The sequence below is a fragment of the Hemicordylus capensis genome, chromosome 4, assembly GCF_027244095.1.
Source record: "Hemicordylus capensis ecotype Gifberg chromosome 4, rHemCap1.1.pri, whole genome shotgun sequence".
Classification (NCBI taxonomy): domain Eukaryota; kingdom Metazoa; phylum Chordata; class Lepidosauria; order Squamata; family Cordylidae; genus Hemicordylus; species Hemicordylus capensis.
In genome coordinates, this window is record NC_069660.1 from 38,468,407 (window position 1) to 38,487,890 (window position 19,484).

Here is a 19,484-nt window from a genome sequence, read left to right on the forward strand (position 1 = left end):
GAATCCAGATAAGATGGCGGTACTCATTGTGTGGGGTTGAAACTTGGGAGATGAGTTTGATCTGCCTGTTCTGGATGGGCTCACACTTCCCCAGAAGAAACAGGTACGTAGTCTGGGGGTGCTTCTGGATCCAAGCCTCTCCCTGGTGTCCCATGTTGAGGCAGTGGCCAGAGGTGCCTTTTATCAGCTTCGGTTGATACACCAGCTGCATCCTTTTCTTGAGATGAACGACCTCAGAACAGTGGTACATATGCTGGTCACCTCCAGACTAGATTATTGTAATGCGCTCTGTGTGGGGCTGCCTTTGTATGTAGTCCTGAAACTACAGCTAGTTCAGAATGTGGCAGCCAGGTTGGTCTCTGGGTCATCTCAGAGAGACCATATTATTACACTGCTACACTGGCTGCTGATAGGTTTTCAGGCAAAATACAAGGTGCTGGTTATAACCTATAAAGCCCTAAATGGCTTGGGCCCTGGATATTTAAGAGAACATCTTCTCCATCATGAACTCCACTGCCCATTGAGATCATCAGGAGAGGTCCATCTGCAGTTGCCACTGGCTCGTCTGGTGGCTATTTGGGGACAGACCTTCTCTGCTTCTGCCCCAAAGCTTTGGAATGCGCTCCCTGCTTAAATAAGAGCCTTCCCATCTCTGAATTTTTTTTTAAAATACATTTAAAGATGCATCTATTCACCCAGGCTTTTAATTAAATATTGTTTTAATAGTTTTAACATTTTTAAAACATTGTTTTAAACATTTAAATCATTGTAATGTTTTAACTTTTTTTGCTGTCATTTATTTTAACTAATGTTTTACATTTTTTTTCTGTTGTCATTTAACTAATGTTTTAACTTTTCTGTAGTCATTTATTTTGTTGTGTTGTAAACCACCCAGAGATGTAAGTTTTGGGTGGTATAGAAATATAATAAATAAATAAGTAAACAAGTAAGTAAGTAAGTAAATAAATAAATAAATAGCCAGCCAGCCAGCAGCTCAACATGGTAAAAAAGTGGTTGGACCATAATGATATAAAATTAATAAATAAGAAATCACAGCTCTCCTGTCTTTCTCTGGCTTTCCTCCCTCCAACCCTCAAATTGTCTTTTCTTCAAGTTTAATGAGTCTCCTGCAGATGTTCCATTTTGACTAGCTCTGGGTACGTTTTCATGTAAATAGAAAAAAAGACAGAATAAACCAATCTACATCAGGTGCTTAGACACATACACATATAAAAGCCTATGATGTGGATGAGACATCTTTCTTGTCAGACGCTATGGGTGTTAAAGAGCCCTTTGTGGTTGCCGATCCAACTGACATGTGAGAAGTGCTCTGGTCTAAGATTGGTAGAATTAGAAAAGTTGCTTGATTTGAAGCTGGAGAAAGAAATACACTGAAGGCAGCATTTTGCAAACCTGACACATAGGTTTAATGAACAGGACTTTGGGCTGAAGGTGCACCAAGTGGCTCCATCCCATCACTGCTTCAGCTGTGGTTCAGGCAGCCACTTTAGGAGTCCAGAATTCCAGGCAATTTTATTCCAGTTGCAGTGGAGGCTGAAATGTTCCTAAACTTTCTCTGGGAATAATAGGAATAATAGAAGTATGTGCCTGAGGAGTGAGTTGGTCATCTGGAAAGGATTCTAAAATTTCTAGAATCTCCTTGTGTTTCCCTTGCTTCAATCAGCAGACAGACTCTCTGTCTTTCAAACAAACATTAGCTCACAAATGAGCTGCCCGGGTTACTCCAGCTCATGTCATCTGGAGCTCCAGGAACAAGGGTGCTCCAGTAGAGGGTAGCCCACTCTTTGTACCCAGGGTTTCAGCGAGGTAAAACAAATCTGCAGTTCATTTTACCTCGATAGGTATGAATGATTGCCCCTGGGTAACTAGGCTTCCCCCAGCTCACCCCATTTCTGGCAGTGATCCGGGAAGAATGAGTGGCTGTGTGGAGCAGAGTGGCAGCCATACCTAAAGTAGTTGTTCCGCTGCATGCACACTGCATTCTGGGTATGAGGAGAACCCAGAGTGCACTTTCCTCCTGCTAACTTGGCAAAGAGGAACCTTTTTAACGTGTTGATTCTCTTTATTTAGCAGGGGGAGAGTAACCGGCACGATCCACCCCCAGCACAGTACCTCCAGTGACTGGTGCTGGTGTCAGTCTTAAGTTTCTTTTTAGATTGTGAGCCCTTTGGGGACAGGGAGCCATCTATGTACCAGCATAGGTACATTTTATACCAGTTTTCCCTCAAGGTACTATTCACTGTAAATTGTATGCTCAACTTCCATTGAAATTCCCACTGTTGCTTCTCTATTGTTCTCTTAAAATTCTGCATCCATTTTATCTTACAGTCTTTCACTTGTTCTGATTCCGTGTTGCATTTCAGTAGTAATTTGCATATAAGACCCAACAAATGCTCTGAGTTCTTTGTTATCAGAGTTTCAAATTCTGTCAAATCTCTCAATTTTTCACCTTGCTTCCTTACTTCTTCTTGGATTATACTGTTAATCTGTGAGTATAATAGCCGGGAAGGATGTTCATCCCACTCTTGACTTAAACATTGAATGGATTTCATTTTTGATCTTCCTATCACAAGACTTTGCCAATTGTATGCTCTTCATTGATCAAATTGTTTTGCATGTTCTTCTCCATGGAAATACATATTTGATATCGAGGCTATAGGTGACAATGCTGGACTAATCCTTTGTTTATACTTGTCCCATACCTTTAATAGGCTATACCTAATGGAACGATTTTTAATTTCTACATCCACTTTCTTTACCCCTGTCCACAACCACAAATATCTATGTAGACCATTAGTCATGTCTGAGCCTTCCATATTTGTAACCCACCCATATAGAGCTTTGATCCACTTTGCAATCCATGTTAAACAACTGGCATGGTAATACAGTTTTAAGTTTGGGGTGGCTAATCCTCCACATTCTTTTGCATCTTGCATAATCTTAAAGTCCACTCTGGGCTTTTTATTCACCCAAATCAAAGAGTTCACCTATCTTTGCCATATTCCTCACCCAAGATTTGGTTCCTTTTTGTAGAGAAATTTATTGCTGAACGCTCTGTAGATAACGGGTACACTAATTATTGACCATACTATTAATGTTTTTAAATTTGCAGCCATTTACCGTTCAGATTGGAAAAGGGGAGATGGAGATGATGGCGTAAAGAACTCAGGTGGAAGTATACAGATTGTAATGAGAATCATTGTAATTGTATCATTTGATTATGTCTTGTTTTTTCTTTTCTTTTGTCATTTCTATTTTTCTTGTTTTTCTGTTTATGTTATGGATAAAATAATAAAAATATTAGGGGGGGGGCTTTGTCTCTCTTAATGGGCCCTCCCAGCACTGAGAACAGTGCAGTAATCTGTGGAGTTCAGTGCATTGGGAAATGGCTCTGACATTGAAGAGTTTTCCCCAGTGTGGCCCCTGCTTGAAAAATAGTGAAGATCACTGGACTGTTTCAGATGAACATCAGCCCACTGCACTTTTTATACATGGTAAGGCTGCAGCCGCATCGTAAACATGGCCACTCCTACGTCACTCAAGGACATGCGGCATTCTCAGCAAGTCTTTTTACTTACATGTAAGGGGTGATCATCTGAATCATCCCACTACATGCATTGCAAACCCTATTTAATCAGGGGTTTGCAACACATGTAGAGAGGCCATTCAGATTATCACCCCTCACACACGATTAAAGGATATGTCAAGAACGCGTTGGCATGTCCTTTAATAATATTATGGCAGGCGTGTTCTCAGCACATTTTAGAATTAAGTGGGGCTTAATTAATAGTGGGGTTGTAGGGGCCACATTTGTCCAAACTGACTCATGGTCTTAAGGCCTTTCTTCTCCCATATGAACATATCTATGTACCATCTAAGATACTCTCCAACATGTGACAGGGCCTTCTCAATAATGGCCCAAGACTGTGGAATTTTCTTTTCAGGGAGTTCTGCTTGGCCCCATTGTTGCTTGCCATTATGCAACATGTGAATCACAACTAGCTAATGCAACACATTTGCCTAAGCATTTTGTTAGTCTGAATAACTGCTAGTATTCTTAGATATGGTCTCAACAATATTTGTACAAAGGGTACCAAATACTGTGTCCCTAGTCCTAGTCCTGTTAGAAATACCTCATGTCATGCATCCAAGAGTTACATTTGTCATCACTGAAACTCAAAGATGTTTGGGCAGTTCATTATTTTGTGGTCAACCTTTATCCATAGACCTGTTTCCTCCTCTATCATTTTCAGCTGTGGAACCTCCAAAAGATAAGAAAATGTGCTTTGCAACAAAGCCACTTCTTCAAGAAATTGTGTTAATTATATAGAGTTCTCTCAACATTCCTGCAAATGTTCTGCCTTGCACAACTCTTGCCTTGCATTTCACTCAGGTGAAATGGCTAACCATGTAACAGGTACTATGAAATAGCATTATGTGCCTATAATGTTACTCTGGTGCAGTCTACAATTAAAAAAATTCAATAATAATCATTTGATGGCTGTTTATTATCATTCTGCATACCAGTATTTCCTTGTATTAATACTGCTTCCTAGCTTGGTGTTATCTATAGATTTGATCAACACGCTCCTGCTTTTGTCTAAATGAAAGTACAAAAGGATCATCCAAGAATATGCAGTACACCAAGGAACAAAACTGCTTTCTTCTAACTTGAAGGGCTGCCTTTTAGCAAACCCTCTGTCTTCTTCCCACAAAGTACCATATTGCCCACATCTTACTGTACATATGTTGATAGCCATCTTGAAGCCAGAGAGCACTGGGTGAGCTGTTCTCATATAGTTTGTATGACTTACCATGAAAGGCAGTTCAAACAGGCCAGGAGAAAGATAAACTCATTAGCATGATACACTTCCTCAGGACCACCCTTGTATTAATGAGGTAATGTAGTTGAGGGATTCCTATCCTGTGCGAAAAGATCCTCTAAAACCTTTGGTGTCAGGTTGCTGCACTAGATAACTTGACCTATCTTGCCTCATAATTGTGAAAGTTCCCAGTGATATCTGTCTAATCCTGTTCTCGCTGATGTCACTGGCAAAGGTCCCAGTGCTCTGGTCAAGTTCCAGCTGATTAGCAGCTTACCTTCTTTCCTCTGTGCAGTGCAGTTTCCCCTGTCATACAGCAGCAGCAACCTGCTAAATAGAGAAGAGCACAGCAACTCTTAAGGAGATATTTAACTAGGCTTGCCAGCTAAATTTCCCAAGCTTTCTTAACCAGAAACTGTTTTCTCAGTACCTCTTTGAGACCATGATTGTTGGGGGAAATCATCTTGGGGAGTAAAATTGTTCAGTTGTGTCACAGTGGTTCTAACCATAAAGTTCTGCCATAGCTTCTCATCTGCTGCCATGTTGATAATTGAAAGAGGTTATACTTTCTTGTCATTATGAAATGTGAAGGACATGCCTTCTATAGCTCCAGAATATATTCTTTGCTCAGAAAACAGATGTGTAGACTCTCTCTTTTCTCTGCTTGGTGAAAACCCCAAACCTGTTTTACAAGCTTTTAGATAAAAGCACCCAAAGTCTTCTCAGGTAGTCACCAGTTTGTTTGTTTCTAAAGGAAAATTCAAAACTGCACAATGGTATGTGAGTGCAGTTCCTGCACACAGCGTGGTGTAGTGGTTAGAGTGCTGGACTAGGACCGGGGAGACCCGAGTTCAAATCCCCATTCAGCCATAAAACTAGCTGGGTGACTCTGGGCCAGTCACTTCTCTCTCAGCCTAACCTACTTCACAGGGTTGTTGTGAAAGAGAAACTCAAGTATGTAGTACACCGCTCTGGGCTCCTTGGAGGAATAGCGGAATATAAATGTAAAATAATAATAATAATAATAATAATAATACAACACACACCTGTTTTCTTTCCTTGTCTTTGCCCAAATACTGAGGTAAGGCAGTTTGGATGGCTTGGTAAACATACCTTTCCCCCAGATGACCTAGTACTCCTGTTGAGAGTGCAAAATAAGCTCCCAGATGTAGGGATGTGCAAAACATTTCAGGCACAGAACGATCTGTGCCCGAAACAAGCAATTTTGGGTGATTCAGGGCTGAACCGAATCACCCCCGATGCCCCCCGATATTTTTTAGGGAGGAGCCGAATCACCCAAATTTTGGGGCCGAAAAATTCAGGTGATTCGGCTCATGGCCGATTTTTGGGGAATTTTTGAAGTTTTAGTGACTTTGGGGAAGTTTGGGGGCATAGCATGGGATCTGGGCAAAAAGAGTGGGGTGGGGTGGTAGTGCCTAATGGGTGCAGGCTACCACCCCAATTTCAGGGGGATTGGGCAAAGGACTGGTTTTTGCAGAATTTCTGAAGTTTTTGTGTCTTTGGGGCATATTGTGGCAGAAAGTGGGGCCCAGGGCAGAAGAGTGGGGTGGGGTGGTAGTGCCCAATGGGTGGAGGCTACCACCCAATTTCAGGGGGATTGGACAAAGGGCTGATTTTGGGGGAATTTTTGAACTTTTGGTGTCTTTGGGGCAGATTGGGGGCAGAAAGTGGATCTGCCCCAAAAGAGTGCGGTGGGCTGGTAGATAGTGCCTAATGGGTGGAAGCTACCACCCATCCCCAATTTCAGAGTGATTGGGCAGAGGGCTGAATTTTGGTGAATTCCTGAGGTTTTTCTTCATAAGGTGCAGTGTGCTAGATTGATCCATTCATCATATTCTTAGTAAATGAGAGTGTGAAAAAGTGAAAGTGGGGTATTGAGAGTTGTTTAATTGAAAAAAATCTCATTTGCTATCATAGAATGAGAATTCACACCTCAGAAAATAAGGGAATAACATCCCTTCAGAAAAAACTTCTGAGGGGACGGGTGAAATTGGGGACGGGTGGTACCCTCCACCCATTAGGCACTATCTACCAGCCCACCCCACTCTTTTGGGGCAGATCCACTTTCTGCCCCCAAACTGCCCCAAAGACATGAAAACTTCATAAATTCCCCCAAAATCAGCCCTTTGCCCAATGCCCCTGAAATTGGGGTGGTAGCCTGCACCCATTAGGCACTACCACCCCACCCCAATATTTTGCCTCTGGGCCCCTTCCCCCCCAATCGATTCAGATTCGGATTAAATCCGAATCCGAACCGAATCAAGGGTGATTTGGGTGGCCCACATTCGGGCACAAAACAGAACAGGGGTGATTCGGTTCAGGTCCCGAACCGAATAACTGAAAATCTGAATTGCACACCCCTACCCAGATGAGCAGGACTGCATGCCTGCAGTGTGGAGGTGTGAGGGTCAGAACAACACATCCTGGCCCCCGGAAATCCCACAATGCATCTCACAAGTGCATAGTGCATTGTGAGGATCCCCCCAGTGATGGGTGGGCACCTGCCAGTGTGTCAGTACCGGCTGAAAGCAGCTGGTACTTACACATGGTCAAGTAAACACAACTAAGAGAGTGCTCACTCCATTTAAGAGGTGGGCTCCCTAGGCGGATTTGCTGCCAAGGTGCTGCCAGGAGCTGGTTGTCTCCTGCAGGTTCTCACAGGCAGTCAAGCCTGGGCTTAGCTGCCCTAGTCTGGTCTTGGCTGGCTGCTCCTGAGAACAGTCTCACTTTGTTGCCTAGAGCCACATTTCATGACATGTCCATATAAGGGACAAGGGTATGCACAGTTAGAAAGCTGGGCGAGCAACTCCTTATTTAATTTTTTTTGTGGGGAGGAAGACAATTTTGAGGAGAGATATGGGTGGTTAGGTTTGGTAGGGGGAATTGCATAAAATGACAGGGGAACGCCGCAAATGCTTATGGAGGATCTGAATCCCTGCTCGTAGAAGCCTACCAAGCGGTAGGGGTGTGCACCAAACCGGGCTGCCCAGTTCGATTTGAGTCTGGAATGGACTTGAACTGGACCAGGCATGTTCAGTTTTGGCACCCCCCAAACATACACATACGGTTGGGGGGGAGGCGCCCACAAGTTAATGTTTTTTTAAAACCCATTAAAAATTAAATTCTACTTACTGCCACCCAGCCCGGGAGCTTCGATTCTGCTGGGGGGGGGGGTGGTCCCAGAAGTTTCCCCTCCACCCACCGGCCTCAATTTATGTGCAAATCTCCTTGTCCAGGCTGTCTTTGACCCATTCCGGGCCTGCCCTCCATTGCGGTGGCTATTTTGGAGGACACCACACATGCCCAATGGGCCTCTGCATGACCAGGGTCATGATCCGAAGACTGCCTGAACTGGGCAATTTGTACATAAATGGAGGCTGCTAGGGGGAGGGGGAACTTCTGGAGACACCGCCCCCCCAGGCCAAATCTAAGCCACCAGACTTAGCATTTAATTAAAAAACAATTCAATCATGAACCCCCCCACAGATGGGGGAGGGGTCAGTTCTATATAGAAAAATCAAACCAAACCAGTTCAGTTTCGAACCTGTTTGACATTGAACCTGTTCACACATCCCAGCCAAGTGGAGGGAAATCCTCAGAACTGGGAATTTGACAGCACTATTGCAGAAGAGTGATGAAGATTCTGTGGGGATCAATGAATTATAGTCATTGGTGCTGATTCTGTGGGGAGTAGCAGTGAAGTCTACAGGAAGCATCTTTGTAAGGGGAAGAAGAAAGAGTAACACTTGATCAGAGTCTTGTTTCTAGAGGAGCCTAGACCACTCACTTTACTTTTCTCCTTGTTAACAGTCACTTTTTACATTATCTAACAAAATACAGCTTTTGCATGACTTGAATTTTTAAACTGCACATGTCTTCTCGAACTGCCCATGGGTGCCTACCACCCACCAAACCCCAAAGCAATCAGACACTCATGCAATTTTCAATGATTTTGTGTGTGTGTGTGGAAATTTTCTCAATTTTTTCTGCATTTTCCCCATAGGAAATAATGGGGATTTGAGGATACTCCAACTGCCCCCCTGGGTGATTCCAAAGTGGGTTTGGGGGCAAGACACCTTGTGCCACAACTCTCTCCGCTCTAGCAGCCCCATGCCAGTGGGGCTCATGGTTTTTGTTTTATATTTTAAAAAAGATCTTAGCCTTTCTCAATGCAATGAATAGGAATTTCTCTCTCCCCCATTCAAAAATATAGAACAGTGTGTGACCTAATGAACTCTGTGTGACCTCAGAGTTTGCACATCCCTAGCATGGGCTGCAGGCAGCACACACACACACACACACACACACACACACACACAGAGCCAGGTGACATGAGGGCCTAGCTGAGGGAGAATCACTCAATGCTCTGTGCTTCCTCCTCTGGTTTCCTGCTCTGCCACTTGCTGTGGCATGGCTCATGTGCTGTGCAAGTGACAGAGCCTTGGAAATACATTTGATCATGTGTTAGGATGCAGGTAGCAGCCTGCTTCCCCACCAGCCCTCCCCTAATGCCATCATTACTGCTTGTGTGCATGACCTTAATAGCTGGAGGGCCTCAGATTGGCTCACCTGTACTAGAAGATGATGAGGCTATTCACATGCACGTGCAAAACCGTAGCCCAGCCCGGTTTTGCATGCACGTATGAACCTCTGGGATCAGGCCCGATCCCAGTGGCAACATGGCAGCAAACCCACCTATGTAGCCACCCTTGAAAATGAGGTAAGAAGGGAGCGAGAGTTCTCTTAACCCCATTTTCTTTATTGAGTGGCAGCTGCAGCTGCTTGCAGCCACGGCTCCCACATTGCAGGAAGCCTGGGGATGGGAGGGGGGATCCCCATGATGCACCACACGTGCATCATGGTATTTCATGGTATGTCTGGGGGCCCAAATGACACATCCCACCCCCTAATCTCCATCCTGCCACGGCGCATGGGAAATCATCTGGATGTGCGAGAAGCACACCCAGCAACCCCAGCTTGATCATCTGCGGGGAAGGTAAGTTTAACCTACCTGTTGGGCTTCCTACCCTCTTCCGTGAGAGAGAGTTGTTTACCTGGTCAAACGGTAGTGTGTCAAGAGAGGCAGAGGGCTCTGATTGCTGGGACAACCCCAGCAATTCCCTTATAGAATCCCGGAAGGGCTCGGAGAGGTAGGCAAAAGCTGCTGGGGGGTGGGCGGGTGCAACCCGAGAGGCAGCAGAGTGGTGGAGATGGAATGATGATGATGTCGGCCCCATTGCTGCAGCCCTGTGTGGAAATGCTAGTGAAAGGGGTGGAGTTGGAGGAAAAGGCACCTTGGGAGGCCAGAGATTGGGTGGCCAATCCACTTGCCTGGCTAGGGGAGAAGGAGCAAGCTGGAAGCGGGGAGGAGTGTCCTAAATGTAGGGGCTGCTGAAGATGAGACGATGAGCAGAGATGGGGTTTGTTGGTCTGGTGGACTCCCGGAGAGGAGCTCAGACCTTTGCTCCTGCTGATAGGTGAAGAAGTGGAGTGAATATACTTCCCTCCTCCCCCAACTCTGAGGCAATGCCCGTACCTATAATTTAGTGCAAGAGGGTGGGAAGGTTAATTAGAGAATTCCTCCTCCCTAAACACAGACAATGATCATTAGCTTGGATGGCTTTAAAAGAAGAGAATTAAGAAGACAAGCAGAAGACAAGCTCTGGGTCATGATGGTTCTAGGCTACCTCCAAATACTAGCTGTAGGGGAGTAATGGCAAGAGGGCCAATATGACCTTCATCTCCTGTATGCGGGCCTCCCAAAAGCATCTGGCCTCTCACTGTGGGAAACAGGATGCTGGACTAGAGTGGTGTTATCCAGCAGGGGTCTTCTTATGCTCTTGTTCTGGTATCTGGTAGCACATACCTTTGCTCCTGCTGATAGGTGAAGGAGAGGAGTGAATATACTTCCCTCCTCCCCAACTCTGAGGCAATGCCCGTGCCTGTAATTTAGTGTGAGAGGGTGGGAAGGTTAATTGGAGAATCTTTTCTCCCTAAACACAGACACTGCCTTCCCTGCAGCCCACCCTCTAGCCCTTCTCAGTGATCATGAGAAGAGGCTCGAAAAATTGTTTCCGATCCCTTTGTGGTGAACTATAGTGGTTAACAGAGTATGGTATGAATGCTAATAATGGCTCATTGGTGGAACATATTGATTGCATGCTGAAGGTCTCAAGTATAATCCGTGGCGTTTTTAGTTCTCAGGTTGCAGGACTAAAATGGATCCCTGCCTAAGACCTTAGAGAGCTGCTGTTAGATAGGGCAATACTGGTCTTAGTGGATCAATGGTCTGACTCAAGAGTCCTAATCACATGTTATGTTCAACCTACATACAATCTGCATAGTGCGGCTGACATCCTAACACTCTCTGCGCATAGCCCAAGGATGTGCACCCAGGATGCGCAGCCCTCAGGGAGAGATTTTCAAGTTGCATAGGAAAGGGGAGATTGGCAAAAATAGTCTCCCCCATGCATGATTATCTGTGCTGCTGAAGCAGAAGAGCAGCCACTGTGGGCATGCATGCTTTGTCGTCATGTACACAGAATTCGTTATCTGGTCTGATTCAGTGTAATATTGCTTTGCATTTTCTATATACATGAATGAAACAAGACAGCACAGGTCCCTTCTTAGGTTCACAATAGAAATGAAGAGGAAAGGGAGAATGGGTGGAAGATTTTGCCCACTGCTACATTTTCTGAAAACCAACCTATATCTCTGAACTTCAAAGGACTGGAATATCCTCTCTCTCTCTCTCTCTCTCTCTCTCTCTCTCTCTCTCTCTCTCTCTCTCTCTCTCTCAATCCAGTCATTTTCAGCTATTTACTATATCAGTACAAGAAGCCATCATTATTAAATACTGAGTCATATTTCAAAATACAGTGGGCTGGATTCACTGCTGATATAAGCAGAGAAAACTCCATTAGTAAAGGGGTTGCACACATTAATTTCAGCAGCATACGAAGCCCACGGCATCATCTATGTTTGAACATGAAATGTAACTAATCTGGTTACATTGATCTCAATTTCATGTTTATAAATAGACTGTGTAATGGATTCATGGCTTGTGAAATAGAGCTATCTTCCTTATGAAATGGTCTGTAGGGCAAATTCTTTGCTGAATTATCCCTGTGCAACTCCCACTGGAGTCAAAGAGGAGCGACTTGTATATTATTACTAATACAATAATGCATCATTATTTTCAGTGTGGAAATTATTGTATTGGCTGCAACTCTGCCATAAGGGAATAAAGCTGGTTAATCTAGATGGCTGAGTAGGGCAGCGGTTTACAGAGATGAGAGAATATTTGCTGCTGCTGCAGATAAAAGGGCCTTTCCTTTCTCACACAATTCTTTGGTGTTTGCTTCCGCAGCTCAGGAGCGACAGGGATGAAGGAAGACAGAAAGCAATGTTAAAGACACACATATTCCACTTTTATAAAGAACTATGTTGAATTGCCAACTTGCTTTTTAAAATTCTGGATGAGTACAAGGTGAGTCAGGGGGAGGACACTATTGTACTCTAGTGGTTTAAGGGGCAGAGCTAAGGGTAAGAACTTTTTCTTCACTCCCATAGTTGGAACTGTTAGATGCCATGGGTCAGTTTGTGCATGAGTTTTACAGTGGTAGGTGTGAGGGGAGAAAATTATTATTATTGTTAACATTTTATTATTATATACATTTTATATCCCACTCTTCCTCAAGGAGCCCAGAGTGGTGTACTACATACTTAAGTTTCTCCTCACAACAACCCTGTGAAGTAGGTTAGGCTGAGAGAGAAGCGACTGGCTCAGAGTCACACAGCAAGTATTATGGCTGATGGGGATTTGAACTCGGGTCTCCTCGGTCCCAGTCCGGCACTCTAACTACTACACCACGCTGGCAGTAGAGTGTGACACAGAGCACTGTGGCTAATCTCAGCTACCTGGCCCTTGCCTTCATCCCTATATATGCATTTATTGTGGACTGGTTTGGATGATCAGCTACAACACACAAGTAGGATGGGGTTGTGCTAAGAGTGTGCTTGCCATGACATCACAGGAGGACATCCTGACATGCTGTTGGGGTGTCTCCCTTAATTGTGGGAGCAGGGTGTTCATCTGAATCACCCCTCTGCAGGTGTTCCAAACCCCTATTTATACATGAGTGAGAAAGATCTACCTGCATTTTATTTATTTTATTTCTACATTTATATTGCACTCTTCCTTCAAGGAGCCCAGAGTGATGTACATGGTTATATTTATCCTCACAATAACCCTGTGAGGCAGGTTAGGCACCTTTTTCAAGTGGTAATTCTCTTATATTTAGCAGTGGGGAAGCAACTGACCCTATCCTAAATATCTCTCTTCAGTCAGTCAGTCTTTATTACCGTCTTTGACGAATAACACGTCTATAACAATATAAAATTTTAAACATAGCCATATTAATAACATAACTGTACATTGGATTTAACCATCAGTGAGCAGAGTGTGATGAACTCGTATTGCAAAACAACAGCATTTTGCAACTGTGGGTGTGATAGACGGATTCACATCTATAGGCAAATATTTGATGTAGAATTTGTCCGATCGACCTGGCAGATTATGTAAAAGAGGGTCAATTAACCTTCGCTAAGGTCTATATAAAAGACACACCATAGGAGCACATGCGCAACTGACTCAATCTCATCAGAGTTACAGGGGCAATGTCTCTGCTCAATCGGAATTCTACTGTATCTACCAGCCAAAAATTCCAAAGGGAGTGCATTCATACGGACTCTTGAAAATCATCTATGTTTGGGGAAAGTAAAGAGAAACAGATAATCTGCTGGACGAATTCTCATCCCACCAATTATCTCTCTTATATTTAGTAGAGAGAGAATAACTGGCCCAACCCCAGCACAGCACTCTGCCAGTGGCTATTGCTGGTATCTACCTTATATTTTTGGTTTTAATACTGTGAGCCCTTTGGGGACAGGGAACCACTTTAGTGTGTGTGTGTGTGTGTAAACAGCTTTGAAAACTTTGCTTGAAAAGCAGTACATAAGTATGTGTGGTAGTCATAGTAGTTAGGCTAAGAGAGAAGTGACTGACCCAGAGTCACCTAGATTAGAAGGGCCAGGATCACCTTTAGGTGAAGGAATATATTGATATATATCCTTCAGTGATGTAAAATACCTAGTGCAGTCACTGGAATACAGGGAAACCTCACTATCCGCGGATCCAACATCCACGGTTTTGCGGATCTGCAGCTGGGAATTTGTCACCCAAACTTGGCATACACAGAATGTATCAGCAGTGTTGGGGTGGTCAGAAATGACCACTGAGTTCATTTCCTGCCACCATTTTGAGAAAAGGAGCCATTTTGTGGCTCATGTTTAAAGAAAACAACATTTCCTTCCACAATTTTTCACAGAAAAATGGGGCAATTGGGACTTGGGGGAGGGGGAATTCCTGGACCCACGGAGCATGGTAGGGTCTCACTATTCTTTTTGCATTTTTGGCTTTTCTTTGCCCATTTTCAAGCCTCCAGGAACCTAGATCCCCCCTATTCCCATTTACATTAGTGCCCAATTATCTTCTGGTGACCACGGTTGCAGGGCAGAATGAAATCTACATGGATAATGGGGTTCACCTGTAATGATGTAATTACATCATTAATTTCTCAGTTTCCATTCTAGCCATTAAGGGATTAAAAGGCCTTTTATAATGTCTGTCTGTTCCTGCAATGGGGAAGAAAAAAATTAATATAAAATCAAATGACTGGCTTTTTTCCTCCACATGAGGGTGGAAAGGCTCAACTGGGGATTTTTTTAATGATTTTTTTAAAATTTCCCCATTGACCACTATAGGGAAAAATCTGGATTTAAGTTGGAATTTGATTCAAATTCCAGATCCAATCTGATATTGCCAGAGCCTACAGAATCCGTATCTGATATTGTCAGATTCAGATTTGGTCCAATCCAAATCTGAATCCAAATTTTCTTAACGTGCACAGGCCTAGAGTATACTATTCAGCTGTGAAGTTTCAAGGTTAGCAGCAGACATATTCCAGGTGTGGCACAGAATAGGTTAATGTTCAGTCTTTTTGCCTGCAGGCCTCAGTTTGGAGAGAGTAGACTGATTTCATTCAGGAAGATTTGAGAACAAAGCCTTCAGTTTACACAAAGCTCCAGTGGAGCTGAGCTGATCCAGAAACAATAGGAGGCCTCTGAGCTCTTAACCTGTGCCTCAGTATGAAACATACAAGATACACAGCTCTGGACTCACATAAGAATGTGGTGAACAGCACCTCCAGTGCAGAAATAACATCACATTTATTCTTTTAATCTATGACAAATTTGCTGCAAGCTCCTGTTTTCAGCCAAGTTTTCAGCCAGGTCCTGAAATTATAAGAAAAGAACATTTTGTGCTGTAAGTTTGCAGCAAAGATCAGTTGTGGGCATAAGACTTGATCATAGGAATAGGATGGCTAAAATTGATTTTTTTCCCCCAAATAAGGGGAAAAAATATTGGGGAGAAAGAAAAAAAGAAACAACCAAAAAAGAAACAAAAATATTGTTTTATCTTGTGGCCACCAAGGAGTTAAAATATATTTGCTGTATTACCCATGTTTTGCCTTCAGATCACATAAGGATATATAATCAATAAAACGTATAGGTCTTTGCCACATTCTCTTTTCCTTAAATATACTGGCCTTGTATGTCACTGGAATGGAGAGGATGTCTTTTATTTCCAAGACCTAATTCTCCCATTACTTCTTAGCTTGGGCTATTTCCCTTTCTCCCTGTCTTCCAACTACAAACACCAGTGTGAAGCCATTTCAAGACCCATCTCAACAACTTCTTCCTTTCCTATTCTTCTGTAATCAGGCCTTCAAATGATCCCTTCACTTGCCCACTGAGATCTGCTTGAGAAGGTCTGTTCAAATTACTTTCATTTTAGGATCTCTGAGAGGAATGCAACAGGACCATCTCAGCTGTGGCCCAAATGAATCTTGCTGAAGAAGACTGGATGGAATCCAAATACATAAGCTCTCAGAAAGGCTGTTAAAATAGTTTATTTTAAACAATCGTCTGAGAAGCAGCAATTATTTGAAGTAGGATCTAGTGCACCCAGGACCTTTAAGATTTATTTATTGCATATATTTGACCGGCTGCTTTAAAATAATGAGTTGTTCAGTGTGTGTGTGTGTGTGTGTGTGTGTGTGTGTTTTCAAATCACTAATATACAATGCTGTCATGTGAGAACTTCTTGGAACACTCAAACATGAGGCCTTGAGGGTCTTCTGGAGAGCCTTAAAGACCCATCTTTTTAGCCTGGTTTTTAATGGTATTTAGTTTTAATTTTAATCTGGTTTTAAATATTTTCCAATTTTAATTGTTTTATTATGTGTTTTTGATTTAAATGTAACCACCCTGAGACACTTTAGGAAGGGCAGTTTACAAAACGAATGAATGAATGAATGAATGAATTATGGAACATGGGATCAACAGGAAGAATAAGTGCTTCATTTTTCTTGGTCCCTGTACTTTTGCATATAATTCAAAATGGAACTTCTGCATCTCCTTCCATGAGAAGATGTGCTGGCTCTGAATACAAGGATAAGGCTGAAGGAGCAGTTGTGAAAGTCCTGTTTGGGGTGGTATAGACAATTGCAGAGAACAGAAAATGTAAAATATTTGAGCTTCCTGTCCTGTCCCCACCCCCTGTTCCCGGACATCTGAAGATACTCATAAATTGCAGACCACCACCAGCATATAACCAACAAATTTCACTGCTGTAAGTGGATACAGTGCTGGCTTTAGAAGTGTGCAGCCAATGCTACTAACCAGAGCACCACACTTGGGAGGATGCCATACAGGACTGCCATGAGGGTGCCATACTGGGGGTGGGAGCGCACAGAGTCAAAAGTGCTGATTGGGGCAGAACAGAATATTTCATGGACAGAAGAATCAATTTCAGATTTTACACAGAGCACTGGTTAGCCCAGACCTGGCCCTGAATGGATGAATGAAAAATCTGGAATACTTCAGATATTTTGCTGCCACTTTTGTTAGTGGGTAATTATTTATTTATTTATTTATTTTACATATTTCTAAACCGCCCAAGACCTATGTCTCTGGGCAGTTCACAACAGATAAAAACAGCATTTAAAAATCAGTTAAAAACAAAAACAAGAAATGTAAAACACAACCATTTAAATTTTTTAAAACAATGCTCTAAAACAACATTAAAAACAGTCAAAACAAAATATGACATCTGAAATCACCCTATTTAAAATAGCAAAGGAATTTTTACACTCCATACCCCCAGAATCACGAGAGATGATACTTTTTACAATCTGATGGGCTCCAGTGTGGCTGGAATGGGCTTCCTGAGCAACTTTGATGTGGAATTTGGGCACCTGGATTTTCCCCTACACCAGGTTCAAGCTTTTGTTAACAATGTACAGCACTTGGGTACATCCTGCGTAACTCTTTGAACATGTAAGGCATGGGGTGACCTTAGCAGGTGAGCAAGGATAAGTCAGGATGTTCCAGTGGGCAGAGGCAATATTAATTTAAGACAAATACAGCACTGCTGGCGTGAGAGTGGGGGGTGGCATTAAAGAGTCCTTTGATATGACTGTATAATGTTCCCTCACAAGCATCAGGGAGTCCCCTTTCCCAATATTATTCTTTCTTGGCTTAATTTTAATCAAGCCAAAAGTGGAAACAGAAAGAAAACAGTTCTTTCTCTCCCTTGTACTTGCTCTCCTCTGTTCCCCTTTTCTTTTGCTTTCCTACTGCTGAGATGGAAATGATGAGGTGGAGGGAGAAGGAGAGAGAGTGGGAGAAAGCAAAAGAAAGAGAGAGAAGCTCTTAGATCTGTTTCATGCACAGGACAAAGCAGACAGGAATTATTTTTCTTGTTAGCCTTTTTGTACGAAGACAGACAACCCTTTCAGCCCCAATACCATATTGTAATTGCTCATATTCAACTGACAGAGGTTCCCAGATGAGCTGTGCTGAGGCGTCATTTGCTAATCTGTCATGTTCTATAGCACCCGGCGCTGCGCTCTGTAAAAGTGTCTTCTCTTTAAGTTATTTATATAGTTGGCTGAAAGCACATTGCTTGTACAAACTAGAAACTATTAGATTAGACCAGCAGAGACAGCCAGAGGCAATCTTTTTTAAAAAATGAGTGGGATTCAAAGTGGGATTGGAAAGCAAATATTATTTCACTGGAAGTCTATTAGAGGTAGTTCCCTGGATAACAAATAAGTGCTTTGTTAGCTTTGCTGGGAGAAATGGACTGGCCAGATTGGCACCAGCTGGGTTTAATGGTAAACTGCCTGATGGAAAATGATCATTGCTCTGATTGGTGGGAGGCCCGAGCCAGGGTTGCTCCTCCTCCCCCCTCTCTGTTCCCAGCTCAGATTTACTTATCTAAGTTCATGTCAGAACTTAGCAGCTGAGGATGACTCAGTTTGTTTTAGAAGACTCCTCACCATAAACACACATGCTCTGAAAACATAAGGCAAATCCAGCCAATTGGAAAGCAAATATTATCTATAGTGGAGAGAGAGCTAAAAGGTTGCCCATACAAGAATGTCTCTGTGCGTGATGGGAAAGAGAAAAGCAAAGAAATATGTGTGTGTTCCAAGACAAGTCCGCAGGGAATAAACCATGGAGTGTCCTGCATGGTGACTCTAGATAGGAGACAGGGAGGGACATGGCCCCACAAACTACAAAGCTGCCTCCCATATGATAGATATTGCCATAGGAGGACAAGCCAATGGGTTCTGACACTTTGTTCTTCCCCATGGGGTTGAGACAGGGGCACAACCAATCTCTTGTTTTGTCAACCAGCTTTCAATATCTGCAAGTTTTAGTCTTACTTGGCAATGGAGAGGGAGCTTATTTGCAGGGGCGTAGCAAGGTTGGAGTGGGCCCAGAGACAAGATTTTAAAATGCCCCCCCGCCAAAGTCCAGGGCCTCCGCACACCCCAGGCCCCTAAGGATTTAAGTCTGATATTCCAAAATAAGTATGCTGCCTGCAAATACATTTCACTGAATACACACACACACGTCACAATATATAGTGATATACATTGAGTACTATACATTTGTATTACTTTTAATGCCTAGAACACACTAGAAAGATGAATTATTAAAATGGGCCCCTCGCTGCAGATTAGCAAAGGAGACTTTCAACCATGCAGGGTGAACCTATGTTTGTTTTCTCAGAATTCTGAACAAATTCAGTCAAGTTTGATTCCAGGAGGTTTTTTACAGGAGGCTTTTAAAGCCCTTTAACACACCTCTCCTCTGGAATGGAGGTGCTGCATTCACATGTTGGCCAGATTTACCCTGAAGTCCCTGCAAGTTATTGGGGAGCAGTTCACACACAAGAAAAATAAAATAAAAGCACCACACATGCTTCACAGTTCTCACTCAGACCTTCTGGGTTGCAAAACAACTTGAACATAAGTGCATTTATAAATGAATGAATGAATAAATAAAATTAATAAAATACTGTTCCAGAAGTTTTTGCAATTTTCTGCCATGAAACAAGCCACTTATAGGACTTTTTAGATAGTTTTTTTTTAAGTCAGCAATTTTTCCAAGCTGTTTCAAAATAAATATTCAGAGACTTCTCGG

General features: G+C 43.0%; 1 long non-coding RNA gene across 1 annotated transcript in view; it reads right to left on the reverse strand.

The window, feature by feature from the left end:
• Positions 1–800: 800 nt before the first annotated feature.
• The window catches only part of LOC128324220 (uncharacterized), a 59,815-nt gene continuing 41,131 nt past the window's right edge, over positions 801–19,484 (reverse strand). Inside the window, exons 3-5 of the long non-coding RNA XR_008306732.1 lie at positions 15,109–15,221; positions 5,122–5,174; positions 801–1,153 (exon numbers count right to left, since the gene is read on the reverse strand). This is a non-coding gene — a long non-coding RNA (uncharacterized LOC128324220). The remainder of the gene's footprint in view (positions 1,154–5,121; positions 5,175–15,108; positions 15,222–19,484) is intronic.